Source organism: Lipotes vexillifer, unplaced genomic scaffold (genome assembly GCF_000442215.2).
Source record: "Lipotes vexillifer unplaced genomic scaffold, Lipotes_vexillifer_v1.1 scaffold1016, whole genome shotgun sequence".
Classification (NCBI taxonomy): domain Eukaryota; kingdom Metazoa; phylum Chordata; class Mammalia; order Artiodactyla; family Lipotidae; genus Lipotes; species Lipotes vexillifer.
Genome location: NW_006769290.1, coordinates 484,771 through 490,735, shown reverse-complemented (window position 1 = coordinate 490,735; position 5,965 = coordinate 484,771).

The following is a 5,965-nucleotide window of genomic DNA, read 5'->3' as shown; positions in this document are numbered from 1 at the left end:
CATAAACTGAACTCACAGAACATTTGTTTACAGTACTATGTGGCTGTCCGCCTAGAGCTTGTACATCAAGGCTCTGGGCTGTTTTGGTGGTGTTTTAACATTTCTAAATGGTTTGTCTGGCTAATGGGTTCTGTAGAAAAGTCCATTTACTGTAAAGAAATTGAAAACAAATCTATTTGATGGCAGTGGATTATCATGGTATACGTTTTATGAATTAATGTTTATAAAGAACTGTACTAAATAAATTAAAAACCGTACAGTTTCATTTGCATTTTGACATTATTATATACTTTGAGTTTAAAAGGCTCTACTAATTGGCTTTTCTTCTCTTTTCTTCTCAAAATATAGAGGTTCTGTGATTTCATTTGCCTTGTTTATGGTTTAAAAATTGTAATATAAAACGTTTTAGTGCGATGCATAAGTATATTACATTTTTTTAAATGCTTCAGATCTGTGATTCTTGACTTACTATTTATTTTAACCCCTTATAAAGTCAGGGATTCTTTATTTTAAAGCACTTAATGAGTTACATGTTGTAATCAAGTTTGCACAGTGTACTTAATCTATATGGGGAACCCCTAAATGAATAGCTGATTTTTTTAAATGCCATTAAAATGCATGAAATGCCTATTAAAGCCTTACTCTACTATCCTTCAAGGCAAGTAAATTGACCATGAGCAAAGAACATTGTTATTAAACTGTTGATGGGAAATTTCTCCTTGATTACATAAGATAATAAATGGGAAAAAAGTTAAGACTAGGTTTGGTATGTTTGCAGCTTTTGTATCATGTTTAATTGTTCAATTTTGTTGAAAAACTGCCGTTTAGAAGTAGGATAGCGATATAGACATCTACAGCAGTCCTGTGGATACCATGTAATTGTTAAGTAATTTCAGAATATTGAAAATTCTTCAGCCCTCATTACAGTATACTACTTAAAGAAATTGATTATGGCCCACCAAATTGTTAAAAGTAAATTCTTTTTAAAAGTTGCCTGAAAGTTAAATTAATTTGTGTGTTTGATTTTTAAATTCCCACCTCTTTAAGCTATCCAGTTTTCTCGTTTTTCAAAATAACCACAGGGAGATGCCACATTTCTCTCCTGGGAAACTACCACTCAAGCTGTAATTGTTAAAATTAAACTTCTAAGTATTAGAAGCTAATATAAATTGTAAAATTAAGATACAAGCAGATCACATGTAAATCATTCCTAAAGCACAAGAAAAGAATGTGCCTTGATGTACATATATTATTAAGATGCTTATTCCAGTTTACTTTAAAAGTGGCTTAAAAGATGAAGAATAAATGTGATGCCATGCATGCATTGTACCTGTATATGTAATATTTGCATTTGCAAATTTCCCATTGTTTTGATAACTGTGTGGCTGACTTTCAATTTTAAGTGGATTAACATACAGTCTGTAACTTTATAATGGCTGCTTGTTTATCATATCTTTCAGTTAGTGAAAATGTATTTCAACCTGACAGAAATTTGGAATTGTGTCTTTATGTTCCCTTGTCACCATTGTTATTAGATTTAGTTAATTGTATAAGACCCATTAATGTGTGTCATAAATATGTAAATAAAAGATGTTGGATCTTGTTTAAGGCATAAGCTTTGGAGTTGAGCTTCTCACTATTTTCAGCTCATAAATCAGTTGCTGTTATTTGATATGTTATTGAGTTAATCCGTTTTTTTGTTTGTTTGTTTGTTTGTTTTGCGGTACGTGGGCCTCTCACTGTTGTGGCCTCTCCCGTTGCGGAGCACAGGCTCTGGATGCGCAGGCTCAGCGGCCATGGCTCACGGGCCCAGCCGCTCCGCGGCATGTGGGATCTTCCCGGACCGGGTCACGAACCCGTGTCCCCTGCATCGGCAGGCGGACTCGCAACCACTGCGCCACCAGGGAAGTCCGAGTTAATCCGTTTTTAAAGGGGAGGAGAATTGAACACATTAAAAAATAACCATTGACAGAACACATAATATTATTAAGACTTATTACACTTAATCTTACCACAAAATTAAAAGTAGTACAATTAATTGCCATCTTTGGATAATTTAAATGTGTTTAGAGAATTACATAAATTACGTGTAGAAATAAGTGTTAAGGTTCCAAAAATTCAGTTTTATATTTCCATGGGGAAAATTCTCTATTTAGTTTATAATAATTCATTTTTAGAAGCACACATTGATTTGTTGTTGTCAGATGACTTCCTTCCTGATTAAATCTGCTTGTTACTGCTGTTTTATTAAAAGCCATTGGCTGTGATTCACTCTGTTATAAAGCAGAAACTAACACACCATTGTAAAGCAATTATACCCCAATAAAGATGTTAAAAAAAAAAAAAAAGCCATTGGCTGTTTACATAATTTCACAAGGTTACCTAAACTGATAAATTTAGAGTTAATCCAGACCTTCAGTGTCTTGTCTTTTTTTAAAAAACAGCTTTGATATAAACTGCATGATGCTTCCCACTCATAATTGAATCAGGAAATTTAAACCTATACTCTTCATGGAGGTTCCTAAACAGGGGTTTTACATCTGTTTGGAAAATAAACAAAAAAAGTCTTTGTCTCCCCTGATCTTATAAATTTATCAGTTATAGTTTGTAAAGGCTTAGAGCAAAGATGCAAAGATAACTTGTTTAATTATTTTAAATATACCAGTCTTATAGTCTATTATCTGAAGTTTTGAAGTTGAATACTGCTGTTTATTGGATTTCTCCAGAGTTTTATAAATGTTAGAGTATAAGCGCATCTCCAGTAGGGCCTTATCTTTGGAATCCTGTGCCACCTGCCTACGTTGAAAAAGGGTCCTCCCAGATCAGTTTTATGTTTGCTTTTGTTAGATTGTTCCAAGAGTATCAATGGCTAGGTACTATTTTCATATTAATTTCTCAAACTCTGGTTTCCTAGACCAGCAACTAAATTTGAACTTTAGACCAGTGTGGGAACAAGGTCATTGTTCTAAATCTTAAAGGGAGGCTGTTTGCCCACCTCATGCCCAGTCTGAGACAAATATCTTTGCCTGGGTTGGTGAATGGAGTTTTTTTCTGGCTTGTTCTTTCACTGAAGGTGTAGCTCTTCAGTGGTTCCAACCCAGCTTTGTGTGGAATTCTTAGTTCCAATCTCTGTGGACCTAAATCCTGATCTCTTGTCACCTTTGGGGTTTCAAAAGCCAGCGCCTTTGAAACTGGCAGTCCCATCTATCACAAGGCTACTACAGTTTCAACTCAGTTTCCTCTGATTTGGGGACCCTAGGACATTCCGTTTCTTAAAGTCTTAGTACTACGATTTTCTTTTTTTTAGTTTTTATTTATTTGGCTGCGCCAGGTCTTGGTTGCAGCCTGCGGGCTCTTAGTTGCAGCATGCATGCAGGATCTAGTTCCCTGACCAGGGATTGAACCCAGGCCCCCTGCATTGGGAGCGTGGAGTCTTAACCACTGGACCACCAGGGAAGTTCCACTATGATTTCAAAGGAGTTTGTTTTAGCAGAGATGTATAGGTATTTTAGTCTTTTCCAAATCCTGGAAAACAAATAGTGTTGTTTCTTTAAATATTTTTCTCCTCTGGTTACTTCTTTATTTCTAAGAGAAGGTTTTATTTCTACCCTCAATACCTGTCTCATTCTCTCCTTTTTCTCCATATTCCTGATAACCTGGGAGTTGCTCAACTTCATCTTTAACTTTTTTTAATTGAATTATCTATTGAATTCATTTTAAATTTTATATTTCTTATACTAGCATTTCCACTTAGTTCTTTGTAGGTGCTTATTCCTCCTTCTCTTTTCCATTCTTCTTTCCTTATCTTGTTGATTGGATTTATTGTGCTCATTTGAATTCTTACTGTGTTCTGTGTGCTCTACAAAAAACATTACTTTCTGTGAATATACCACAACTTTACCTTTCTACCACTGATAGATGTTTGGGTTATTTTCAGTTTGGCGTTATGAAGAATGCTGCAAGGCCCATTTTTATCCTCTTGGTATATATACAAACATGCATTTCTGTTGCGTACATAACTAAGAGTAGAATTGGAGTCATTTGGTTTTGTGGTTGTTCAACTTAAGCAGATAATACCAAAATATTTTCCGAAGAGACTGTGCCATTTTACACTCAGTGCTGGTTGCTTCACATGCTTGCCAAGTACTGTTGGTCTTATTACTTAGTGCTCTGCAAGAACTTCTAGTACAATATTAAATAGCTGTTGTGTTTGCCATCTTTGTCTTTTTCCAGTCTCAGAGTGAAAATCTGAGATTCACATGGTGGGCTAGATGGCTTCATGATGGGGGCTTACTGCCAGAAAAAAAACAACCATGTGATTAGAGGGCCCCACCCGCTGACCTCCAAGGGAGGGGAGAGAAGCTGAAGACTGAGTTCACTCACTATGGCCATTAATTCATTAATTTAACCAATTATGTACTGTATATAATGCAACCTCAACAAAAACTTGAAGAGGCTCAGAGAGCTTCCTGGTTGGTGAGCATATTGCTGTACTGGGTGGGTGGCACACTCCAACTCCACAGGAACAGAAGCTCCAGCACCCCTCCCTCCCAGACCTTGCCCTATGGGTCTCTTCCACTTGGCTATCCCTGAGTTGTATCCTTTATAATAAAATTGTAACTATAGCGCTTTAAGTGAGCTCTGTGAGTTGTTCTAGTGAATTATCAAAGGCGGGGGGCTCCATAGAAGCCTCTAAATTTATAGTTGGCCAGGCAGAATTGCAGATGGTTTGGGGATATCCAAGACCTGCTGCTAGCATCTGAAGTGGGTGCAGTCTTGTGGAATTGAGGCCTTAACTCATGGGGTATGTGCTAACTCTGGGTAGTAATATCAGAATTGAATTGTAGGACACCCAGCTGTCAGAGAATTGGTGCTGAAACATTCCATCCACGTAGAGGATTGGTCTGAATCGGAGTGTCAGAGATCAAGTGGGGTTAGAGGGGGTGATGTCCATGTGGGAGGTTAAGGCAACCTAGGCAATGGGAGATTGGTTATATAGAGAGGATGAAATATGTAAACACTAAGGATATTGAAAGCCAGCATTTTTGCTGTCGGAGAAGGGCGTCGCAAAGTTAGAAATGGAGATGATGAAATATGAAGTATAGGTTAAACTGGTAGTTGTCAGACACAAATGCTATGTAAATGTGTGTATATGTATATATGTGTTTGTGTATACATGCATATATTCTCTAGTTGTTTATTGAGATGGCCTGGGAGCAGTGATACCCACCAGAAATGATTACACCTAGTACTAAGTATTGTTTTCTAAAAGCCATTCCCCAATAGAACAAACTAGGGCTTCTTGGGGAAATGGCTAATTTCAGGGCTGGGTCAGGAAAAGTACAAAATGAGTCTGGAAAATCTTCTGTCAGAAAGCAAGTAGATGCTCAAAGAATGATGGGGACATATCCACAGGGCACAGAAGTCCTCGAAGGGACTTCTACTGGCCAAATCATGGCAAATTGAGTGAGCATAATAATAATGAGAGTAACAGATTATACACCATCAAATAAAATAGGAAACCATAAGTCCACTCTCAGGAGTCCTTAAAACCATCCCCAGGTTCAGTGATTCACTGTAAGCACTCACAGGAACCAGCAAAGACACACACTCATGGCTATGATTTATTACTGAGAATGAATATAAAACAAAATCAGTGAAGGGAAAAGGCATATGAGGCAAAGTCCAGAGGAAACAAGTGTAAGTTTCCAAGAACCCCAGTGGAGCCATGCTTAATTCCTCCAGCAATGAGTTGTGGCAACACACGTGTGAAGTGTTACCTGTCAGCAGGCTCATTAGAGATTCAGAACCCAGAGTTTTTACTGGTGCTGGTCACGTAGGCACCCTCTGCATAGTACGTTCCAAAATTCCAGACTCTGGGAAGGAAAGCAGTTGTTCAGCGTAAACCACATTATTTGCATAAGGAGTTGAAGCACAGAGAGCCACACTTTTTAGGAAAGGTTTT